Source organism: Patagioenas fasciata, chromosome 15 (genome assembly GCF_037038585.1).
Source record: "Patagioenas fasciata isolate bPatFas1 chromosome 15, bPatFas1.hap1, whole genome shotgun sequence".
In the NCBI taxonomy this organism is placed as follows: Eukaryota; Metazoa; Chordata; class Aves; order Columbiformes; family Columbidae; genus Patagioenas; species Patagioenas fasciata.
The window spans coordinates 15,338,071-15,361,959 of NC_092534.1; the positions used below are offsets into that span (position 1 = coordinate 15,338,071).

At 43.2% G+C, this 23,889-nt stretch overlaps 1 protein-coding gene across 6 annotated transcripts in view; it reads left to right on the forward strand.

Annotated features, from left to right (window-relative positions):
• The window catches only part of MAD1L1 (mitotic arrest deficient 1 like 1), a 343,378-nt gene that overhangs the window by 35,902 nt on the left and 283,587 nt on the right, over positions 1-23,889 (forward strand). The window lies entirely within an intron of this gene.

Consider the following 23,889-nt stretch of genomic DNA (forward strand, 5'->3'; position numbering starts at 1 on the left):
AGAATTTCAACCTTTGGTGTGAACATATTGAATGTAAACCAGTCAAATCACTGCGTAATTGAGCGCTGGACAAGCACTCTTGGTTTGTCTTGGGCTGCGTTTGCTCACGCGTCTCCTGAGCTCCGCGGTAGATTTGTGGTTCAAGAGATGATCGCGTTCTGGGCTCCGCGTTACCAGTGATGGGCAGGATTCAAACTGGGTGTTAAAAGCTCCGTGTGTGGTGCTGTTGTTAACACAACGGTTTAGTCAGTCGTACAATCATTAGCCAACTGTGAATTCCCACGGGTGCACCCGGCCAAATTGTTCTGTGGGTTTTGCTCAGAAATTTGGAGAGGGAAAAAATTCTCATAGATATAAAGAAGACATTTCATACATTAAAAATAAACCAAGCAAATCTTCAAGCCCACAGTTGATCAAATGATCAAATAAAAGAATGATGATGATGTCTGAGTTATGGATTTTGATTTTTTGTTTGTCAGATAAATGCTTTTCTAAATTTATTAGTGGCCAAGGGGAAGCATCTGCTGGAAAAGCAGCCTTTGGGTAGCGCCTCTTCACGCTGGATGTAATCGTGCCAATTTAGTTGAAAAATAAAAACATGATTAAGATTACTTTTTGATTTCAAGTGAAATGGGCTGGAAAGCTGCTTAAATTAAGATTCTAACGTTTTCTTGATGCGGTGCTGTGTGTCATTTCCAAAACTGATAATTTCAGCTTGCTTCTGTCACATACCTTATTCTGTCTTCAAATGCAGGCAATAAGATACGTTTTTAAAAACCTATCATTACAGATGATTTGAAAGTTCCCAGGAGAAGGTCTTGAGTCTTTGGAAATAAAACCTTGTTAAGGAGGCAAATCTAATTTTCTCTTTTCCCTGAATGGCATCAGATTTAGCTGATGGTCTTCTCTCACTTGTTTCATAATTGTGTTCAGAATGGCCCGTGCATTACAGTAACTTAATATGTGCTCGTGACTCCCTCTAGTGATTGAACCCAGCACTTATTTAGTTTTCTATTGTTTTTTCAGCTACAAGTTCTTTTGCCCTTAGTTGAAATATGTTAAGTCTTCAATACTGAGAGTGCTTTGTCTGGTGTGTAGTCAGTGGTTGTGTCTGGAGCAATGTGAACTATAGAGTCACAAGAATTTTTGCCCACCCTAAGAAGCTTTGATTAATTTTCGCCATTAAAATTAATGGTTTGGTAGATGCTTAAGAGAACATCATTGTAAGTCTGAATTTATTCTTTGGCAATGAGGTGGAGAATCGCAGATAGTCCTGCCTTACCAGGGCAAATCCAGTTTAGTAGCAGCGGTCTGAGCGTGGTGTTAAAGATGCCGATCTGAGCCTCTTCTCTGAATGGCTGATATTGAGCGTATCAGTGTCTGGTTTTGGTCATCAGTGAGCTTTTAAACACAGGGAGAAGAATGCCTGGAAGGTTTGGGGTTTTTTATTGCAAGCTGGGTGTTCTTTCAGTCTTTATACTGCAGTTGTTTTATTGGTTTCTATTCCCAGGGATGATACCTTTCCCACGTTGTTTGATGACTGTGATAGACACTTGTCAGCTACTGTTTGTCTCACAATCTAACAAATAGGCCCCGTTTTCTTTCAGGTAGGAGATGATGCTTGGTAGTGGAGCGGGATTTAATCACTAATGTAGCGCATTATGAGCAGGACTTGATTTCAGAAAACAAACCAGGCATGGAAAAGGTGTCGCAAGGGAACAATTTGCTGTGTAAGGTCCCATCCGTTTCAGTAAAATGGAGACAAGATCTGGCTCAGCTGCTTCTCAGTGTCCCTTAGTTGATCTAGAATGGAGAGTTATGGTACACAACACAGTGGTAACAACACTTTCCAAATGCATGTGGCTTCACCAAACAGGCTAAACTTACTCTTATTCTTCTATTTATTACAGTATATTTTTTAGAGCTGGTGTTTCTGTCATTAAAAAGGCAGCAGAGGTCATCGCACCACGGAAAAGCCACATCATCCCAAATGAGCCTTTGCACTGGTGTTCCTGCTGCTCTGGCTGGGGACCCGAGGCTCGGTCTGTGTGTGTTCGGTGTACATTGCACGATTGCCGCGTCTCGGGGCCTCCCAGCGATCAAAAGCAGATGCGTATCATATCTGCTGTATCACTCACATCCGATGCTTTTAGACACAGAACCACAGGACTGAATTTCCTGAACAGTGGGTTTAAATCAATTTCTTTTAACAGTGATTGTTTACATGTTTGAGTTGTGTAGACTCCCTCAGAGCTTATTTTTGCTGGGGAGAAAAGCCTTCCTGTGGTGGTAGAATGGAGGAAGAGGAGCAGGTCACTCTTGAGCCAAGCACAGAGAGCAACGTGCTTCTCTTTGCAGCTTCAGGATTGCTGTGTAATGGAGCTGCACGTGCCATCGGTAGCGCGTAACGGATCTCACCCCGTTGTGGAGTGGGTTGCTGCAAGTCGTGTAAATAAAATAAACTATGCTTTCAGCAGGAACAGTGGGAAATGTCGTGGAGCTCTGTAACTGCAGAATAAAGGTAACAATCCAAAGGTTTCAAAGTTCAAAAGGTTGCTTTGGGCCACCTTGGTAGCATGGAGGAAGTGTAGCTGCTCTGCTCTGTAGGAGAAGGGAAGGAAGGAGAGGTGTTTCCTTAGAGGGTAAATGAAACCGTGCAACCATCGTTAATTTAAGACCATATTTCTCCCCAGATGGTGAATGCTATACGTGTGGTATGTTGAAATGTACTTTTTCAAGAAGACTTGATAGTTGTAGCTTGTAATATCCAGAGCTGGCCAAGCGGTTTGTAAGCTTTTGTCTTATGGAAAAATTCTGTAGTAGTTACACTATTATTTTTAAGTCAGAAAACTCAAATATTTCTTTTTGCAGCATCCCATCTGCATGTGTGGAGTCTCTGGAGAGACTGCTGAATGCAATCCTGGCAAAGCATTCTAGAACTGGAGATTTAGGGGAAAACTGCCCTGCTCGGCATTGTTGGCCTCTGAGATGGCTCAGGATGAAGGAATGATGCTGCTTATGGTTTGATCTTGGCTTTGATTCTGACAGACAGGCTATGAAAATGTCCTTTGTCTTGGTTACTTGCCCCTCCCAAAGCGATAATTTCTTTTCTACTTTTGTTATCCAAGTGTAATATTGACCTTGCACCATTGAGGTGTCTTGTAGGAAGTCACATCCAAGGAAACGCAGAAGTGAAGTTGGTGCTGAGCAGGACAAGGACACAAAGTGAAAAGGAAGAGCAGTAAATCTTCGGTTCTGGTGTTGGGATCCAGGAGCTGATGGTTTATTCTCATCATCGGGTGTCAGAAACCCAGCCATGTGTTTTGACATATTGTTTCGTGTGTGAAAAGGGATACCTAGAATATGTTTGAAAAACTCTTTTCCTTCTCCCAGTGCTCACCGAGTTCTGTGAAGACACATGGTTGTTTACCACCTTTATTTATATAAATCACATAGAGCTGATTTACCCAAACAACCTGCTGTGTGTGTTGTCACTTAAAAATGAGATAAAAAACCGAGACTGTTGAAGGCTGGGGAACGCGGATTGCAAACCGAACAGAAAATACTTGGGAGCTGGGCAGCAGGGATTGTTTAAAATTAAACAAAAAGATGAATGAATGATGATGAGCTCAGAACCGTCCATCTCCATAAGTGCTGTTAGCTCAGAAGTGTGCTGTAAATCTATTGCCCATCTTCTCTTTTCCTTGGATGTCCAAGGAGTGTCAGCCACAAATATAAATAGAGCCTGTCAGGCTTCTTCCCCTCATCTCTTGAAAGTTGGACACAAGTTTAATTACAGTGAAATGTCTTTTATCTGACAGAGGGAGAAGTGCTGGCTTTTTGATAGGCTTTATGAGTTATTTTGTGATCAAAAGAAGCACTTAATGTCTAATATAGGACAAGGTAGGGATTTTTTTTCCTTCTCTTGTTCATCTATATGGCACATTGCACCTTGATTTATATGTGCTGGTGTGCGTGTACCTAATACCAGACAAATGTTTATTCACAGTGCTTCGGGGCAATATTAACTGCTGGCAGGTTCTGCATTCATTTATAGAGGAATATTATGAAGAAATGACTAGTAGATATTGCTTTTTCTGTTCTCCAAAATGGATCTTTCATGCATTTTTATACCAGATAGTAGTTGATAGTGTCCCATTAAGTGACCAATCTACTCTCTCCAAATAAATATATTCACATAGTAAGCTCCCAGAGCAACATCTGGTTATTTGTGACTCTCATTTGGTAGACGCAAAGCTTTTCTGTATGTGTTTCTATCGTATAGTTAATCCTTAGCAGAAAATAGGCAAAAACCTTCTGTTTCCAATTCAAAATACACGGCATCTTGCCCAGACCTTTGCTTTTGAGACCGGGAGCGAGTGAGGGCTGTTCTGATACCCCAGTCACATCACCATCCGTAATTTCTGCCATATCAAGTTCTTCAAAGGCTCGTGGTATTTGATAATACTGTGGCAATGCTGGTATCAGTATCATTTTCATGGTATGAGAAATGGATGTCTACTCGAGTCAATATTGACCTTTGGAGAGAGAAATCCATGGGAAACCAGGTTTTTGAAGCTCATGGAGCCAGGCTCTTTTTCTGTTTAGGCTTTTCCTATATATTTTCTTTTAAAGAACAACCTACAGGGGACAGACGGAGCTGTAATTGTGTTGTCTCTTCAGCCTGGAGCTCCGTGGAAACTGTGTAGTGCAAACCCAGTAAAAATGTTTGTTTCTTACCTTATATTCGACTGTGATTGTTGGAGAACATTGAAGGAGGATCTGTCGAACGCCTCTGGTCAGCGCTCTGGTCACTTCTAATGATTAAAAACAAGGGCAGAAACTGTTTAACTCTGTTCTTAGTGCTCCTCTGGAGATGCTGATTCAGCATCACGTTGGGTGTCCAGGAAGAAAAATGTGTAAAAATAACCAGTTAATTTGATAGGAAGCGTAGATTGTAGTTGATAGTGTGTTGTACAGCAGACCCTCCGTGTTGCAATACGGAGCTGTAATGGAAAGTAACGGAGAGAGGAATCTGCTTGGCGTTTCTTCTGAATGTGGCTCACATCTGCACAATAAATCCCTCACTTCTATGAGAGTGAAGTTCCTAAATATCCTACATGAAATAGATGTGTGTTGATACTGGTCTAGAGTTCTCAGACACTAGAATGAATATTTAGACTTACTGAAGTAATTTGAAGTAAAAACTTATTATCTGTATTCATTATTCATGTCCTTTCCTTTTTGGTGGAGAGATGCTATGATCAAACTAACGATTTCCATGAGGCCGATGGGCTGAAGGAAGGGTGCCCCATGCCCGTGGTATATTGGTGAAATGAATACAAAGGGAGAAATTATAGTCTCAGCCATGCAGTAGGCAGCAGTACAAAAATATTCTGCTTTGAAACTAGCGCTATTATGTAGAATCTTGAATTGAGCCTGGCACCAAGCTTCATGTGGAGCTCTGGGAACTGTAGTGATTCAGGATTTCCAGCGCTTAGGGATTTGCCTTTCATCGCCTCTGCAGTGTAAGCCTAGAGTTGGAAACAAGGAGAGCCCTTCAGTTTGGTGGTAGCTATAGAATCGGTGTTGAATCATAAGGATGGTCCCATGGATGAGGTAGAAGAACGCGGCCTGGACTTGGTTTGTGGAGGAGCTTCGTGGTCGTTTGGGTTCTGCTGAGTCACTTGATACAGTGACCCGAGTTTCTCATAGATGCCGATCCAGAAGACCCCATGAACAAAACCATCTTGATACATCCCGTTTACTCTGCACCTCATTATTTTTAAGGCAAATGGAATACATTAATTCCTATCTGTACCTGTTAAGAATGTTTTTGCTCCCTTCTCCCTCAAAAGCACATGATACACATTTGTTTCTTCCCATATAGTATCTTAAAATTAAAACACTGGCCGTGGCTGTTGAACTGTGCCTGTGAGGTGTTTTACGGTGAGTCGTCACCAGTCAAACAAGGTTGTGTAGAACCAGTTTGTCTCTTGATTTGTGAAGCTGGAGCTGCATTGGAGCTTTCAGGACAAACCAGGGCAAGTTTGGTGGCAGAACTCAGTATGAATTTGCTGTTGTCTTACGTTCGCGTACTCAAATACCTACTGTAGTGTCCCTAATGCCAAGGGCATTGAAGACTCTGGATTTTTCTGAAGTATTTTAGGGTGCTTTAGATATTGTTTATTTAAACCAGACCGATGCTTTCGCAGTGCTTTGGGGAGAGTGGGAACAGCCAGAACACATGGAGACGTTTTCCCAAGGTAAATGCGAGTTCTGCAGGACTTCACCTGCTGTGAAGTGTCACTTCAAATGCTGCACAAAATACTGTTAGATTTTCTTGGCTAGAATATCTCAATCAGTTGATCATATAGCACATAAACTTTGGTCGGCTCTGTAGCTAATTGCTTGTTTAACAATTTCTCATTTGGATCACATCAGCTTTACCGCATGACTTCTTCAGCCTGCTATTATTGGTATTTGCCTTATCTATTTTCATTTTAATATTCTCTGTGTCTGCTTGTACGCACATATGAGCGTATAGAGCATGGTGCAATGTAGTAAATGGAGGAGATACTCTAAGGTTATAGCTGTTGGCGGGGGGAGGGCATTTTTAGTTCCTAATGTCAACGTTTTATCATCCGTACAAAAGACATACGGATTGAAAAGTTCAATACAAAATAAAAAGTAAGCTGCCTTGTCTTTTTTAGCTGTGTAAGGCAAAAAAACCCCCAACTTGTCATAAATTGCAGCCAACCCTCCCCCACCAAAAAGCAGCTTTCTTTCGCTGCTCTGAAAGTTAAATGACTAATGTGCATAATTTATTTGAGCATCTGTGCTAAAAACTTGCATACCAAGTTTTAGTTCAATGTGATCAACAATGGCGAAAATTAGGATTTATCATGGAAATGCTGACGGATGTGAACATGTGTAGGCTAAACCGGTGCCTGACAAACCTTCTTATTGTGCAATGCTAATGGTGAAACACATTTATTTTTTTGGCTGTAATTGCATTTCCCCCCCCACCCCCCTTCTGTTTAATTTTCTCCTTTTCAAATGTGTTGCTTTTAGTTGCACTTGATGTTTGGATTCCTGCTTTTTCTGGAGTCTGCATAAAAGCTCCGAAGTTGTCTCGGGATATTTGGAAGCGGAAGGTACCCGGAGGTTCGGGGGGAGCGAGGGCAGGACCAGCATCCCAGGGCTGGCTGCTGCTCTGCAGTAACGTGCTGGGAACAGAAGATGGTGCCGGCAGCCTTGGCAGCTCCTCTGCCTTCCCTCCCCTCCTCCTCCACCTTTTCTGTTTGCACAGCCAGGCTGCTGTCACCAGGGTTATACATTCTGGAGCCAATTAGCTAAAAAATGTTACAAGTGAAAGGAAAGGAATGAAAAGCTGTGGAATATCTTGAGGTGAAAGTGCCCGTGGTGGAAGCGCTTCCTGTGGGTTGCTCCGGTGTAGCTGTTTACCATGGTTTGGGTGAAGCACCAGACACTTGGGAGGCATCTGGTTTAGGGAGGGGTGGGTGGATCGGAGGAGTCAGGCACAGGGGAACAAGGCAAGGCCTTTGTAGGAAAATGTGATGATAAATAGTGGCTGGAAAGCTGCCTGGCAGAAAGGGGTCTGGGGGTGTTGATTGATAACCGATGTGTGCCCAGGTGGCCAGGAAGGCCAACAGCATCCTGGCTTGTACCAGGGGAGTGTGGCCAGTGGGACTAGAGGAGTGGTTGTGCTGCTGTACTCGGTGCTGGTGAGACCCCACCTTGAACAGCCTGCTCAGTTTTGGACCCCTCATCATAAGAAGGACATTGAAATACTGGAGAGAGCGCAGAGGAGGTGACAGAGCTGCTGAGGGGCTGGAGCACAAGTGTGATGGGAGCGGCTGAGGGAGCTGGGGGCTCAGCTGGAGAACAGGAGCTGAGGGGAGAGCTGAGCACTGGCTGAACTGCCTGAAGGGAGCTTGGAGCATGGAGGGGTTGGTCTCTTCTCCCAAGTAGCAAGTGGTAGGATGAGAAGAAAGGGCTTCAAGTTGAACCAGGGGAGGTTTAGATTGGATATCAGGAAAAAATTCTACCTGGAAAGGGATGTGGGGCGTTGAACAGGCTGCCCAGGGCAGTGGTGGAGTCGCCATCCCTGGAGGGGTTTTAGACCAGGTTCTTATGGACATGGCTTAGTGCTGGAGTTGGGTTATGACTGGACTCGATGGTCCTGAGGGTCTCTTCCAACCGAAATGATTCTATTCTATTCTAGGTCTTCTGTTAAACGTTGGTAAGATTCTGAGGGTGGGTTTGTGCCTTGACAGCATTTCCTCGTTTCTCCACCCTTGTCCTCAAGATTTCTTGCTGAAGCAAATGTATTGAATTTTTTTAATTCTTTTTTTCCTTTAACCATACAAGAAAAACGGTGGCAGGATCTGACATTGGGGGCGCCCTTTGTGGCTGATGCGTGGTCAGAGGGCTTGGGCATTGTACTCTTCCATAGCTCAGAACAGTGTTCCAGCAAAATGGAATTTCCTTTCTGTCATATTTTATGTATGGCCTGTTTTTACATATTTTCAATATTTAAAACAATGCTCACATTCATAAGTTTTAAAATATGTTCTGTCAAGAGATGGAAATCAGTAAAAAAACAAACCAAACCAAACCCCAAACCACCACAAAAATCCCAACGAAACCCCCACAACAAAACCCCCCAGCTTTCCTTCTATTCAAGCAACAAAAATCAAACTCTTTTGATTGGAATGACTATTGAAGAGGCTTCCTGTTTCTCAGCCAGAGAAAGCTTTTGAAATATTCATGGAAATAAACCAAAATGTGTCCCTTTCTGGCTATACAAATAAGAGATTATCAGATGTAGCCCATGGCAGTTGCATACATGGAGTCCGAAGTGTCTGCTACTAATAGCGAGGGTATGTTTGAAGAAAACACTCTGAGATTTTTGGTTTGTTTCAATGGGACTCTACTTCCCAAGTAGCACATATCCATGGGTTATCCTAATGAAAACAGTTCCCTCTCCTTGCACCTTGCATTGCAGGGAAAATCATCACCAAGGCAATGCATTAACTGACTCTGGCAAACCCGATGTATAATTTATGTTGATGCATCTTTACTTAAAAGCAAGACTGAAGTCACTTTGCAGCCCTTTCTGTTATGGCTGAAAGGTGGAACGGTGCTGCCCCCAAAGCTCAAAGAACCTGAATCCAGGGCCACCAAGGGTCCAATTGCAACACAGGTTGGCTGGCTGTGCCACACTCCCAATTTATTGAGTGAGCTGCTCATCTGGGTCTTATATGCCTTGGTTTTCATGCTACGAATGTTACAGCGGTGTGAGAATTGGAGCTTCTTGCAGTCAGAGTGCATTTTGGTGACTCACAGAAGAATCAGCAAAGCAAGGTTTGTAGGGAGAAGTAAAACCTTTTATGAGAGCAGCTGGTGGGATTAGAAGACAGACGGGTTTGGGCACGCAGCCAGTCCTTGGATCTGATAGAGAAGCAAAAGCCTTCAAGATAAATGCAGGTTGAGAACAATTGCTCTGAGTTCAACTTGATTAATCAATTAAACCATTTGAGAGAGAAGGTGGTGGGCACGTGTGGAACAGGGGGAAGTATGATATCAAACAGAAGAGACCAAAGGGCTGTTGGCAGCTGGGTGAGGAGACTCGGTCTAAATGGTTCTGATACATGACCAGAGTTTTGATACTTGGATAAGACAAATAATTAGAACTTTCTCCATATAGGAGGAGCTTGAAAGTGGAAAGACACCGTGTGTCATGTTTTTGCTGGAGCCATATACCCGTAAACACTCTGATTCACTGGCCCAGCATGGGTATGACAGGCTTGTGATTAAGGGACTAGGACTTCAGTTTTCTATTAACCAAAAGTATAAATTTCTATACCGTCAATAAAGTCACTTTATCATGTTGTTTGACCCACCTCTGCTGGGCACTCAAACCTCCCTTTGCAAGGACTGTTGGGTGAGTTTTGCTTCATTTGTCCAAATGTGTTTGGGATCAAGTGCTTTTCCCGAGGCGCCGTGTTTCTGCTGCTTGTGTGTGTGGGTACCCTGGGCTGTGCCGATGCGGGAAGGGGCAGCTGTGGTTATCAATAGGGTATTGGTGTTTGTGGCAAAATCTGTTGTCAATTTTGAATAACCATTTGGATTTAATAGGACAGCAGAATGTTGCTCTTTTAAAAACAAGAACCAAACTGTCCTTATTACTAAAAGTGTAGCTGTGTTACCTGTATCATCGTGTGTGGAGCAGTGCACAGCCATGGGTGGTAACTCTAACTCACCTGTTGGAGAGTAATGTGATACCTTCTAACAGTGCGTCAGCTTTTCTTTCCTGATAACATCCAAAAAGGAGGAAAATACTAAGAACTGTGATTATAAAAACCAAACAACAGTAAGGTGACCTGGGGCCAAGTGGTGCCTAAAAATACTTGATGTTTTTAGGCTAATTACATTTTATATTTCCAATGACCTTTTGGAAAACTTTCATTTGCATGAAACATGCCCTGTTTAGAACAGTGCTTTGGATCTTGGGGGTTTGAATCCTTAAAGGAGGAGGTTTTTTTACTAACCCTGTCTCCAAATACAAACCTTTTCATTGTAGCAGAGGTAATAACTAATGTAAGGCTGGCTGTATCCACTGCAGTTCCTTTTGGGGGTTCAAAAACGAACAAATCTTCCTAACTAACGATCTGAATCACCACCTGTGGTGGAAAAGAGAGAAGAAGTGGGAGACATCATGAAATCCATGATACTGTGCTGATACAGAAGCCATTCACCTCTTCCCCTACTGGGATTTATAGCACTGGGTGCTCGTGGCGGTGTCAGGAGAGGCTCAGGTGAGGGTCAGGTGTGCAGGAAACTTGGGGCCAGCACAAGTCCTGCAGCAGAGGCCAAACACGGCTTGTAAACCCATTTTCTTAGAAGGAGGTTGATGGTGTGAGTGATGTGTGCCTGCTGTGTATTTACACCTGGCCTAGACCGGATCCTCTATGGAATACAGTAAATGTTATCTGCGTTCTAAGCGTGCGAGGATATCTGTGTTTCTGCTTATGGTCTGTAATGTGGTGCTTCTGTAAAGCGTTAAAGCTGCTTAATGCAAACAGGATGTGGGAGAAGCCGGATGGAGATGGAGACACTTGTGTAGGACTGGGCTGCAGAAACATTCAAAACTCGGTGGACCTTTGGCAGCAATTTTGATTCCAGCTCTGGTTCAGAGCCTCGAATTCTGTGTGATGCTGAGCGAGTCCTGTGGCAGTGAGAGTTAACAAGGCTTATGATCATATTTACCAAAGCATATCTTTGGTACTGCTTGTGCAGGGCTTGCCCAAAGTGCGGTTCGTATCACCTGTAGTTCCTAAAGCTTTTACCTGTGCCCCAAGCAGATTTTTCAAATTCTGCTTAATAGAAACATGTCATAAAGCAGCTAAATTTTGTTTTGCCTTAATCGGATTTGTATCCCATTCATTAAGTAGCGTCCTGTTAAGAAAACTGCGAACCCTCCTGAGGAGACAAAGCTGGTGGTATCTTGAGGTTCTGGAACAGGTTGATATGCAAAGAGACCCCACCGAGGTGTCCTGGGCAGTTTGTGCGTGGGCCGTGGGAGTGATGGAGGGACAGGAACCGTTGTGGGAACAGCTTTGTTTTGGCACTGCGACAAGACGTTATGACAGTCAGAATTTTGCTGTGAATTTGCTGGTTTGCCTTACACATTGTAATGGTGTGAATGAAAGAGTCGCTAAGGTAGGAAGGAATAGAGACCAGTCTAAAAATCGTGTGTTCCTGCTCCACTTTGTGCAGAAAAGAGGTGGAGTGTGAAGCAAACACATCATTGCTGCCAAAGCAGCCGCAGCCCAGCAAAACCATGTGAGTGTTGAGTAAATCATCAATATTTCAGATCACTTTTATAAACAAAGTTTAAAAAGCGAGAATGCAAACCTGAGGAAACAATGCAGAAGAGCGAGTCTGTGCGTGTTAGTGTCCCTGGAGCCCCTGGCAGGCAAGAGAAAAGGTTGTTTGAATTTTAAATTGATTTAAATTCCTTTTGATTTTACAGTCCGTGCCTGTTCTGTGTATATTGTCCCTGGAAAGTGAGCAAAGGATGTTTAAGCCTCCCTTATTTTTATGCTTGGCTGATTTGATTGTCCTCCTGTATGTTCTAGCTGTAAATGTTGCAGACTTTAATACATATACATATGGTCTTCATATAGTAGGTCATAAAAAACTAAGAAACGAGAGGTGGTGACCACTGCGGTGATGTTTTTAGTGCAGGGAGATGCTCGCAAGTCACTGGAAGGTTTAAGCTGGAACTCTGGGATCATCTGCTTAGCGAAGACGGTTCGGAAATAAAAAACCTGTCACGGTGAGAATGAATTTCATTGTGAAAAAATTCCTCCTTTTCCTTTCATCCGAAGAGCTGGTTTGCGCTGTGAGGCATCAATCCAAGTGTGAAGGGAGTAGGGAGGCTCGCTTTCTTTTCATAAAAAGGTTCAGCAAGTTATTTTATATATAGCTATACAGTGTAAATTATATATGTAGCTATTATATGATATAGCTCAGACCCTTCATAGCTGACTGCTCGTTTTTAACCGAGAGCTATGAATGAGCTTGTCTGTAACTTCTGAGTTACGAGAGACAGATGCAGATGCTGGTGCTGTTCCTGCAAGCTCTGAGACATCACAAAGGACTTTTTGCTTTTGCAAATGGAGCCAAATGATGAAAACCATTGTTTGCTTGTTCACACCTTCCTGCCTGGCTTCTGGAAACAAGGAGGGAGCCAGCAAGCCCTGCAGCCCAGGGCTGGGTTACAGATGCAGAGATGAAGAGCAGTCCTAGTTTTCCTATTAATTGCCATTATTCTTCCTGCAACTCATAAATCCTTAAAAATCTGATTTCCTCCATCTGCTTTCAGATGAACAATTACTCCTCCCGCATTGTAAAGCTAAAATAGCTTGGGAAGCCGGGCAGTTAGTGAAGGATGGTTCCACGGATATATTTGACATTTCTTAACTGCAGAGTATTTGGCTTTTAAACTTCCCTGAGAGAGTGGCAGGATGGGTCTCTCTGATCTCCACGTGGGTCAGAACTTCATTTAATACCTTTTGACATTAAAACCGTTTGAGAGCTGGTGCCTGTGGTATTGTCTGTTAGTTCTGATTTCATCACAGCTTAACAGATAGTAAATGTTCCTGGAAAATGTTTGTGACGGTTTCTGCAAGTGACAACTTCAGTTCCCATGTCACAAACTTGTATCTCTTAGCAGCCGCTTTACACCGAGCTCTGCATCCAGCACAAACTGGGACCTTCAGAGGAAACAGATTGGAAAACCTCTCTTGGAGCCTTTACCCTATTAGAAAAGGGACTTCGTTTGCTGCATCTGTTTTAAAAAAAAAAGTAACAAAACTGAGCACCAAAAAACACCCCAAACCAAACCCCCTAATCCATCAGAATTATTAAATCTATTTGCTTAAAATGCCACAAGTGGGGAACAGCTTAAAACTTGGTGTCTGAGGCACAGCTACCATGTGAGAATCCTTTGTCCGTTAACCTGGAGCCTCAATGTAAAATCTGATGACTTTGCAGGCTGCCAGTAACGTCCATGATAAATGTCAGCTTTTGGCTTGTGCAAATGGTCCTAGAACCTGGACACAGAGCAGCATTAAATACAATTATTTTTATAATTGCTTTATTGCATTCATATATCAAGTTGCGCCAGGAGAGGTTGAAACCGGGAACAATTTCTTCATGGAAAGGGCTGTGGGGCATTGAACAGGCTGCCCAGGGCGGTGGTGGAGTCACCGTCCCTGGAGGGGTTTAAAAGACACGTAGATGGGGTTCTTGGGGAGATGGATGAGAGGTGGACTTGACAGTGTCACATTAATGGTTGGACTCAGTGATCTTAAAGGTCTTTTCCACCCAAAATGGTTCTATGATTCCGGGAGCCAACACAGGTTTGTTTTGGGTGTGCAGAACAGGGATCCCATCACTCATTCAGCTCCGTCTCCATCTAAACAGATATCTGAATAGCTAATCTTTTCCTTCTTTTAAACATACAGTATTTTTCCACTTCTCCTTGATTTCCACATGAGAAAAAAAGAATAATTAGCCTTGACTGTGTGTGTTCTGGTGTAAATTTTGCATCATGTTGTGTTTGGATTCTTGTACCTCTAACTGTTGGTTTAAAGATGATGGGAAGGAAAAGGTGCCCAATTTGCTGATCTTCAAAACCTCAGTTCTTCTATCTTCTAAAAGCATTCAGGCTGTGCCTGCCATCTTTATGGGAGACGCTATTTGACTAGAAAAATCAGTAAACTTACCATGTAACTTATAAATAGACAAAACTTCAACAATTTGTGGGGTTTGCTTGACTATACCTATTCTCCAGTGCATGTTAGTTCACAACTGAATAGAACTGGAAAGAGATCCATCCTTATTACCAGGGAGCCTCGTGCCTCTTCCAGACTGACGTTCTGCCCAATGGAACAGCTGATGCGGCATCTCAGGAACGCAAAAATAATCAACATTTGAAGTCAACAAATCTTCTTTCTATTTGCTTTCATTTTTGCCGATGCTGCTGTTTTATTAAGGTTCTTCTCCATAAGTAGGAAGGTCAGTAACTTACTATGAAAATTGGTTCTGAAATTATGAAAATCCACATCTACGATATGAGAGAAATCATCAAGTATTGGTACTTGTGATAACACCACCCAGCTTATACCGTCTAGCTTTTTTCCTCTAAGTAAATATGATATGGTTTCTTAGAAAAAAAGTTTGACTATTTGACAGTATCTTAAGCATTCCTAGATCTACAAGAGTTGTTAAGGCTTCTAATCTTATATTTGAGGTACTTTTGTAACAGAGGATGGCGGCGGCTTGATAGACCTATTTCTAAATAGGTCTGTAACTTAGAAAAAGTCCTCTTTTTGGAGAGCTTGTCCTTGCGCGTGTGGGGATAAAGGAAAGCCACGACCTTCTCTGGTGCTGTAAGAGTCAATGTGAAGCCGTGGCCTGTCCAGCCAGATGTGTGCGGTGTCCCCACCGTGCCCAGCTGTGCTGCTGCTGTGTCTGTGGGCAGAGACGGGCAGGAACCGAAGAGGAGTCACAGACCTCATTGTCTGGGAGTCAACCCAGCACTCGTGTTCTTACCTTTTGTCTTCCTGGCACCCCCAGCATTGTCCATGGGAAAGGAGAAACGAGGCGTGAGTTAAGCCCCAGGTGTGTATAAAATGTACTAAAATAATGCCTTTTGCAGCATGTATTTTGGTGAGATGAGTTAATATGTTTTACTGCTCCACAGTGGAAGGCATGGATTTCACACAGGCTCTTTTAACCTGTCTTTCAATCCCGTTCACACTTTCATTTTTACTCTTTTCTGTCCTTTTAGGTTTTTTTCCAGGCTTCATCAGTCCCGTACAACTTAAAGTTCTTCAATACCTTATGGAGTCTTTGAAATAAACTGAATCTCCCATAGAAATCACCAGCGGGGAGATCATGCAGCATTCATTCCTCTGCTGCACTGGGTAATGATTTCCTGGTTCCAGGAGCAGCAGATTAACATTCTGGAGAGAGGATTTGCCCCTTTCCAGGCTCAATCACATCCTGGCAGCAGCAGGAGCACGGGGAGGTGGTGCCGTGGTCATTCAATCAGAGGTAGAAATGCTTTAATCTCTTCTGTCTCATAAATGCTTTTCTGCTTTGTTCTGAATTCAGTTCTCCAGCGTTCCTATTGTTGGCAGGGATTGGGGGAGAAAAAGAGCTCATCCTGTCCAGTTAAGTGCTCAGTGATGATGCCTTCCTTTATTCCTAGAGCTACTTTGTAATTTAGTTAGAAAAGTGCAACTGCGGGAAGGGCAGAAAAAGCACAGGCAAAAAGGTGGGACTATCTGGTAAATCCCACCGCGGTTTGTAACTTTCCCTAAAACAAGGGCAGCTTGTATTGAGTGACTTTTATTTGCAGAAGCGCAGCAGAGATCAGAGCAGGCGCCGCTTCCCTGTGTGATCTTTGCTCTGAGTAGTCGGGATGCTCCATATTCATTTGGCAGGTGGACTTCTGACCTCTGCAGCCGCTTTTGTGGTGTGAGCCGCGAGAAAGTGATGCTGTGGTCACATCTGGTGCCAAGTGGGGCTGGGGGGTATCGGCTCCCTCACACAGCTCCCATTTCGACCTCTCTGTTCCTCTGCGTCGCGGCAGTTGCGCAAAAATGTGATGGATGAGTATTGACTTTGCTGCTTTATTTTGCTCCCTTTGCTATATTGACATGAGTTAATAGGGCAGAAGCAGAAGGCAGACTCGGTACAAAGTGGAAAGAGATTTTCTGTCAATAGGGATTGTAAGATAAGAAATAGAGCATTAAGGGTGAGCACACAAGATAGCTGACCAAACACCCACAGGAGAAAGACAGTGACCCAGAGCCATAAACTCTTGTTCAACAGAGATATGTTTTCTTGTTTTGTGATGTGTTTTTTGATACCGGTCATTGGATTTTCCTTAGTGCTGTCAGATCGCTGGAAGACTGGGGTTGTTGTCTTTTATAACGCTGTTACAATACTTTCTAATGTCATCTTTATGAGTTCTTGCTTGATTAATTGATTGCACCATTAAAGGAGAGAGCCTCCGTTTTAAAATAATTGTACAAGATCCATATGTTCCCCTGGTTTGGCCATATTAAAAGTGGCAATGAGTGCGCTAAGTTAAATTTAAGCTTGAAGGTGATTGGAAGTTCAAGGTAGAACAAATTCTGATTGAATCATAATAGTTCACCCAGTCCCAAAAGGACATAGATCATTTAAGCATAATAAATGGAGTGTGTATTCAAGAATAGTGAGTAAGGAGCCCATTGCACAGACACTCTCGCTCTATACCCAGATGAAGAAAAACCATTTGAGGTGTTCCTGTGTTCAGTGGTTCAAAAGAAAATCATTCTGATATGTAGCAGTGGTTTGAAAGGGTGAAGAAATACTCTCATTGGTATCAGGAAACGATTTGAACATCGTAAAATAAATGATGTACTGCCGCTGTACCACGCATTGTTGGATCCTTAGAACGTCAGCGAATTACAGAAAGGAGAGTGCCGGGGGCAAGAAGCAGCACTGGATAACAAATTGCAGCAGGTATTTGGAAACTAGCTAAATATATGCTCACTGGAAGATGAAAGGAGCCTTTTAGTATCTCTTATAATTATGAAAGAGATGAGTTGTGCTGCTGGCAAAGTTATTTAGATGTGTTGACAATTGAAAAATGAGTAGTTTAGTTAAATTGGAGAGAGAGAAATGAATGAGTGTGCTTAGGCTAAGTTAGATTATGCATGGATGTGTGCTAAGGTATGGGGAAAAAGCTGTAAAGAGGTAAGCAAAGGCCTATTTACCTGGGCAAGTTTTCATTTGGCTTTTGTTTGAGAGCTATTTTTTAATGAAAAGTGTATTCTGTAATTTTCAGCTGATTAGTACTTGTGGCATTTTAAGGTTCATTGAAACTGAGCATCTGCGTATTTCTGAGGGAGCCCTGCCGAGTCTGGCACGTAAAGCTCTTCTGCCTTTGCGTTGGACTTGGGTAGGGCTAGAAAAAGGAATTCGCTGAATTCTGTGCAGTGCAGGCCAAAATAGCAACCCATGGATTCCTGCCTGGGTGTTGTGGGTGTAGACAGCCTGTTGGTGAAGGACACGGTCACACGGGCGGTATCTTGGTGAGGAGAATCACAGAATCCCAGAGTGTCAGGGGTTGAAGGGCCTTGGAAAGCTCATCCAGTGCAATCCCCCCATGGAGCAGGAACACCCAGCTGAGGTTCCACAGGAAGGTGTCCAGGCGGGTTTGAATGTCTGCACAGAAGGAGACTCCACAACCTCCCTGGGCAGCCTGGGCCAGGCTCTGCCACCCTCACCGGGAACAAGTTTCTTCTCAAATTTAAGTGGAACCTCCTGTGTTCCAGTTTGCACCCATTGCCCCTTGTCCTGTCATTGGACTTGGGACACTGGATGTCAAAGGAGATCCTGGCAGGTTGAGCTGCAGGCTTTGCTGGCAGATATTGACCTTTTCAGTTGCTTTTTGTCTTCGGGAAACTTTTATTGCTGCTAAAGAAACAACATTTAGAAGTTAAAAAACAAAAAAGAGATGGAGGATTTATCCCGATATTTAATGTTTTGAAGAGAGCGCAGAAGTCCCCTCGGACGGCGTTTCTTTCATCTGTGTGACGTGCTTCTCTAGTAATTAATATATCTGGTTCTATTATTCATTGAGAAATAAAAATGATAAACAAATGCAAATGAAGAAAATGGGGATGTATTGTTGGTTTGCTCATGAGAATTTTCTGGAGCGCTGTGATCAGGGTAACTGCAGATCAAAGCTCCCGGCGAGGCAGCCGCACGATGGCAAACTGAATATCCCAACTCAAACCCTCGGTGTGCTTTCCTTCCCCTATTGCTCTGTAAATTCTCTTTCATGTTTTTCTGGAGAAGGTTGATATGTTTTTGGTTTGTCTGACATATTTTGATGTATCGCAGCAGATTGCAGAGCTACTGTGAAATCCAAACTTCTGCCAAAAACTCCTTTTATCTTCAAATAGTAACCGGTATTTTCGCTTGCCCTACCTGAACTCTTTGTCCAGATATTAATTATTGCTACCATCTATAAAATGATTTTCTAAATACATTTAGAACATGTGTAATACAGATTATGTGAAGTATCATATCATATGTTCTTCACAGTTCTTACGTGGTCATCTCAAATACTTTCTTTGATGTGTATATTAACTGTAGTACAATGAGCTTTTCTCATTACCCTTAGCTCTATGTTGTGGTAAATACTCCCTGGTTTTTGGCATCCTTCCCTCCTCCCTTTGCATCCCTTGGGCTTTTCTTGCTTCTATGGGGCAATTAAAGAGTTTCTGGTTCCCCCTCTGGCATCCTCAGTGCTGCCTCTGCCATTGGGATCCACCAGCTTCGCGGTGCTGAATCCTGCCGGGTCTTATGAGAACATACACGGCTTTGGTAGATGTCAAATACAATTTTGTTGTTTAAAAAAGAAAAAGCTACAGAACTGTTGTAGTAACTCATAAAATGCGTGCGTACCTGTTAGAGATCGAAGTGTTGCTTTTGGTGTTAATTTTTACTGTTTTACAGGGCAGGGGGAACACTGGGATGGGAAGTCATGAAAAGGCTGTTCTGTTTCTTCTGGTTGTTGGAAAACTTCTGGAGGAGGATACATAGAATTATATCTATTAATCACTTCTACCCAGAATAGCAATGGATGAAATGTAATAAACAATGAAACTAGATCAGTCCCCAAAACAATAAGTTTTATTTCTTGAAGTGGTGCCTGGGGCAAACCCAGAATCCTTGGGAACCAGTGAGTAAAATGTCAGCTGCACAGACCTGTCCTTTATTTACTACCAGTTGCCTGGGTCCATGTGTGCAGACCTTTTTCACTTAGATCTAACGAGAGATTTTCCAATTAAATTGACTTTTTTATTTTAAAAAATAGACTTATGAAACCATTTTTCACGTGCAAATGTTGCAGTATTCAATCACTGCGGTAGTCGTGCTGTAAGACTGACATTCAAACCGTGCTCCCGCTAGAGAGCTGGATTTTCTTTGCCCTCATCAAAGAATTCATATCTAATTTGTTTCAGGGGAGTGGGATGAGTGTGTGTTCTGCTCAAGCTGTTTGACCAAAGTGCTTGAGTCCTTGTGTGTTCTGCTCAAAGCCGCTGGTGCCTCAGCGCTGCAGTTGGACCCATGAGAAGTGATGAGAACGAAATGTTTCTGGTTTTCTGCATGAGAGCTCGTGAAATGGTCCTGGGTGCATCTTGGAAGACTTGGATCCACCTTAACGATCACCCTTCGCTTTAATTGGAAAAATAGTTGCTCCCAGAAAATGAGGCAAGACCCCGTACATCGTATGGTTCCTTAATATTGTGTTATACATCGAAAGACATTAAACGTCATCTCTGGGGTAGCTAATTTACTGTTTGGTTCCTTATTGCTCTGAGTCCATCAGAGACAAGAGGGATCTCATTGTTTCAGTTGCTTAACAAAAACACGAGGTGGTTATTATCTTAATTAGCTTGGAATGTAATTGAATTCAAGATGTAACAAGTGGGTAGGAAAACAGGTGGTAGGGGAAAGCAGGAAGGACTGATAAGCTTTGAGTAGACTGGAGATGGTTTTTAGTTGTTTAACTGTTTTGAGCATTGAAATCCCTTATCTAGCAAAAGCTCTTTTATTGATGAGACGGCTGAGTCAGAGTTTCAATAGGGTTAAATAAGCTGGGTTTAGAGCTTTGCCCAAGCAGAACTGATTCACTTTTCATTTTGCATGGCAGAATGCTACAGTTCTTAATAAAGTGCTAGGTAGACATTGACGTATTTATTGTATTGGTATCTGTTCCCCTTAGGTTGAGAGGGTAATGGACACTAACAGAAGCAGTGGTTACATTCACGTTCAGTTGTTCTCCTCTGCAGAGTCGTTGCTCTGTGCCTTTTGCTTTGGGAAAGACGTTTTCTTATGCCGGTGTTTTGACTGAGCGTGTTTCCACCTTTCTGAGCCCGAGGCTCCACTCCCAAGTGGTTAATTCGGTGTAGTTAATTCAGGTTATTTTTAGTCCTGTTTAATCTTGTAGGATTGAAGAAGTCCAGAACTGATTCCCTGCCAAATGATTCTAGATGTGGTTTATGATAAAAGAACAATTTGGTATTTCTCCTTTCTTTTCCCTTCAGAGGTTGTACCTTTCCTGGCAGATATGAAGGCCTTGTACAAAATTAAGCCTCTCTTTCCATTTTTGGGTAAATAAGGATACGGGAGGTATGCACTGAATGGCTTTGTGTATTCCCTCGATGTCTGCAGTAGCTGGGCTGCATTGGGAGCTGGCATTTAGCAGACAGAGCCCGGTGCAGGTTGGATCAATGCGGCGCAGAAGCCAAGTTGATGGAGCTGGATGTGAATAGAATTCTCTACCCATGGCAATTAAAAGTGCATTTGCTTTTTCTGAAAATCCAGATTGCAGCTGTGCTTCAATACATTAGATGAGGTGTCCAGTTCGGGGGTCGTCCAGTACTTGGAGCAGATCGGTGCCACTTCTCTGCAGTGATGAAGTAGTTTGAATGAAGCTGTTGAGATGCACAACGTTGCCATGTCTGTGTCCCTCATGCCTTTGAGTAATGTTTGTTTTTATCGGATGTTTTCTTGTTTGTGCACTTCGCTGGGATATTATTGCTACACAAAGACGTCAGACCCACCTTCATTTGCTTTTAATGGAGCGCGACTGCTGCCATTGGCTCTTCAGTCCTCCGCTGTTAATATCGTGCACCGAGGGAAACTTAAGGTGTTGTTTAGTGTTGAGTTTCGTTTATTTATTTATTCCAGGATCGTAAACAGATTTGGTTCCTGTGTGGGAGTCAAGTGAGGCACTCGCTTGATTGATTCGTTACTTGCAGGGACACAGAACCAGGGGGATCTATTGATTCCCCGCAGCAAGCTGAACCCGCTTTGTAATATACTTAATTGCTCTTTAACAGACTTCACTTTACCCAGTCTAACTTGGGAAAGAATGTTCTCTGAGTTTGTGGCAGTGTTACGGCAGACTTATTGCCGGTTTTTACTGTTTCTGAGATGAAGCAGGTACCAATGCAGTGTCAGGTCTGTGTTGTCCAGTTATCCGTCTGATATTCCCATCTTTAGATTCCAAATGATTTCTTCACGCTGACCTTTCCAGCCTGAGCTGCACCATTTGTCCTGCTCTGGCATCTTCTGAACGGGCTGCTGTTCTCGTTCTTTGATATTTGTTAGTGTGTGTGTGTCTGTACATGCATCTGCTGTAGCTTAAGCTATTTTTTCAAGCTACTTTTGGCAAAGTCCCAGATTTGCAGTCTTGGTTTTGCCCAGTGATGTTTGGGATTATCCCTTTCTTTCTTTGTGGAGCTTTAAGGTATCTTATATGGAAACTCATTAGATCTAGTTTGTGTTAGCACTCATGGTACTTAGGCTTTGATGTGAATTTTGCTAGAGCTGGGATTTTGCTTAATGGTGACCTGGGAGGACTGTGAAAGAAACATCTTTGTGTTCTTTGTGCAGCACCTTGTGCAAGGTGAACGAGTGTGGTCCAAGTGACGGTAACTTCTCTGCTACTTGACCGACAGCCCTCACCCCCAATTGTTACGAAATTTAATATTTCTGTGTTTGATGAAGAACTTTGTGCTAAATGATTATAAGGCTGAATGTTCACCAAAACAAAGAGCATTGCTTTGTGCCAGAGCAAAATAATTCACACGCTATCTGGATTTTAAACTGTATGATAATCACCTTGTATTGACTCATCGTAATTTTAAACTATTATTAACAGGTGACTGTTCAGAGGAGTTGCTGTAAAGCCTTGTCCAATTACCTCTTGTTCAATGCCTTGTAGAGTCAATGGGCTTGCTGTGGCCTCAGTGGCACCCTCACCTGCTCCAGCCCGGTCACCAATGACCTCACGTCCGTGGCCTCAGTTTCTCTCATGTCATTTCATAATTGCACTCCATGCTCTTCAAACCCTTCATGGTAGCAAAGATCTGCTGCTAACGTATAGTTAAATCCAAAATCTTCAACAATGTTGAAAAATGCTTTCATCAACTCGAAGTTATTTTCCTTTTTTATGGCATTCATTTGGCATTAGTTTCCATTTTCAGGCCACCTTTAGACAAGTACAGAGTCAACTGTTGTGACCGATTGGGACTGCATTCTGCTCCTTTGTCCTACACCCAGGTGCAATGTGACCCAGGGCTGTGTTATAGTCCTGATTTTGTGCATCCTTTGTGCTGGCGCCAGTTGGTGGAAAGAATGAATTAGTTTGTTAAATAAATTTCCAGCTCTTTACCTGCCCAACTCAATGCAGCATTGGGTATTATGGGCCAAGCAGTTTGCAAAACAGGGAGATGCGCGCGTGGGTTTTTTCCTCCCCTCTCTGAAAGGCTCCTGCTGAGGTTTGCAGAAGGACATTCTAACAATAGTCGGTGCTGTAGGAGGTGAATTTCTGTTATGCTATCTATATTTTAGTAGCGAAAGATAGGACTGAATAGTCTAAGACTAAAATGCATCCTAGAAAGATCCATTAGTTAGAAATAGCCTTTGAAGCGCGCAGCATCTGCTCTAGGGGCTGTGGCAGGAGATGGTGAATAGCTGCAGCTTCTCACCCGTTTATTTTCATGTGGAAATGCAATGATTTGGAAACATCTGATTTCTTTTACCTGGAAAACTGACGATTTCCACCAGCATCCCAACCCCCCTGGATGTGCTGCCATCCCTTCCCAGTGCTTCCCGCTCGAGGTATGATCCTCCAGGAGGAGAATTTCTTCGCACTAAATGAGTTTGCTAATGAGCCTTCCTCCCAACACAGCGCGGAGATGCCAAGTGACACGTTGGGAAGTGCCAAGCGGGAGGGAAATGGCTTTTCTGTGCCGACTGCCATCGACGGGCCGTGGTTGGTTACCGTCCTCACTCCATCTCTCCAGTCTCCCCATCAGGGCTGCGCACGGATGAGGCTCCCGCGTCGGTCCCGAGAAAGACGAGCTTTCCGAGCCAATATCAAATATTGCGTCAGAGTGGCTTCGGGCGAAGGAGCGAAGGAAATGAAGCAGCGTGTCTTGGGTTCCGCTGTGCTTTTCTGGGGTATTTCTCATTCTGCCTGCGCAGCTGCGTTGCAGCGAACCGCGGAGAGAGGAACTTTAATAGACTGTGAGACGGCTGTTGGGTGACTAATTTTAAGAGACGCGTTGAAAAGTGTTTGTAGCGGGGTAGTTTTGGAATCCTGACAACAGTTTAACAGTTAGAAGAAAGCAGTCTTGCAAGCTGTCAAAAGAATAGTTTAGTTGGAAGGGACCTACAGTGATTATCTCGTCCAACTGCCAAGAAAACTGC